This window comes from Austrofundulus limnaeus, unplaced genomic scaffold, assembly GCF_001266775.1.
Source record: "Austrofundulus limnaeus strain Quisiro unplaced genomic scaffold, Austrofundulus_limnaeus-1.0 Scaffold372, whole genome shotgun sequence".
In the NCBI taxonomy this organism is placed as follows: Eukaryota; Metazoa; Chordata; class Actinopteri; order Cyprinodontiformes; family Rivulidae; genus Austrofundulus; species Austrofundulus limnaeus.
The window spans coordinates 360833-362235 of record NW_013952774.1 but is presented as its reverse complement, the minus strand read 5'-3'; positions in this window follow the sequence as shown (position 1 = coordinate 362235).

The following is a 1403-nucleotide window of genomic DNA, read 5'->3' as shown; positions in this document are numbered from 1 at the left end:
CTCTAAAATAGTTTGTGACTCTTAGAGTACTATTTCTGTTGTAGTTTCACTGTTAATTTAAAGGAGCTTACCGTGCATGTTTTTGGTCTGTCTTTATAATCATTCTAACCAATTCCCTCTTCCATATATTCTTAACTTTACATATTTTTCTTCAGGCTCAAGAAGAAAGAAAGATATCTTGTTAGCAATTTTGGAGTGGGATGTGTTTCTAGTATCTACAAGCATTCTTTGAAACACCTCTAATCAACCTGTTGCTTATAGATGCGTACTCTCACAGCATCTGTAAACATTTCTTAGTGAAACCTGCACATGATGCACTGGTTTGGCTGAAAATCTGCTTTCACCAGTATTTCAACACAAGGAATCAAGGCTACTTGTCATGAGAGGTTTTATGATTAACCAATAGAACAGCCTTTATGCATAAAAAACATGACAAGACTGTACATTTCATTTATTTGACAGTGTATTAAAGAGTAAGAGAGTAAGAGACTTTTTTTGTAATTACAAGAATAAAGTCATAATGAGAAAAACATTGTAAGGGAATAAAGTCAAAGTAAAATGAGAATAAAATTAGAATTTTAAGAAAACAAAGTCATAATAATACAAAAATAAAATAGCAGTAATGATGCGTGAATATAGTCATACTATTCAAATCAGTATGTTATCAAGTTCTCAATTATCAGTCTTCTCACAGCTCTATCCACAGAACTGCTGTCGATAGGTTTGTGAACTGGTGCAACAACCACAGACTTCATATAAATACCAGGAACACTGTTGAGATGTTGCTGGATCCTAGATTAGTTGGTGAACATAGTTCTGTGACGATACATGACAATGTCATTAAACAGATGACTTCGTACAAATACTTACATGTGCATATTGATAGTGATTTAAGCTGGCAGACACAGCTTGTAACTGTCTGTGTCAGAATTCACCAGCACCTTCATTTTCTACACCGACTCTGTCTATTTGTTGTCTGCAGAAACATAATGTTAATTTTCTACAGTACAATAGAATCCATACTCTGTTACAGTATCACTTGTTGCTTTGTGAACGTAACAGTCAAACCCAAGACTCAGGTTCACAATTTAATAAAGATAGCAGGCAAGATCATGGGTTATACTCCTCTTAATCTACAGCAGCTCTTTTATAAGGCAGTTATTTCTCAAGTAAATAATATTTCAATGGACAGCTCCAAAGTCTTATACACAGAAAACATGCTGCTGAAGTCAGGGAGGAGGTGTGGGGTTCCATTATGTAAATACAACAGGTATAAACACTCATTTATTCCCCTATCAAGGCCATCCATCCATCCATTCATTTTCTTCCGCCTATCCGGGGTCGGGTCGCGGGGGCAGCAGCTTCAGAAGGGAGGCCCAGACCTCCCTCTCCCCAGCCACTTC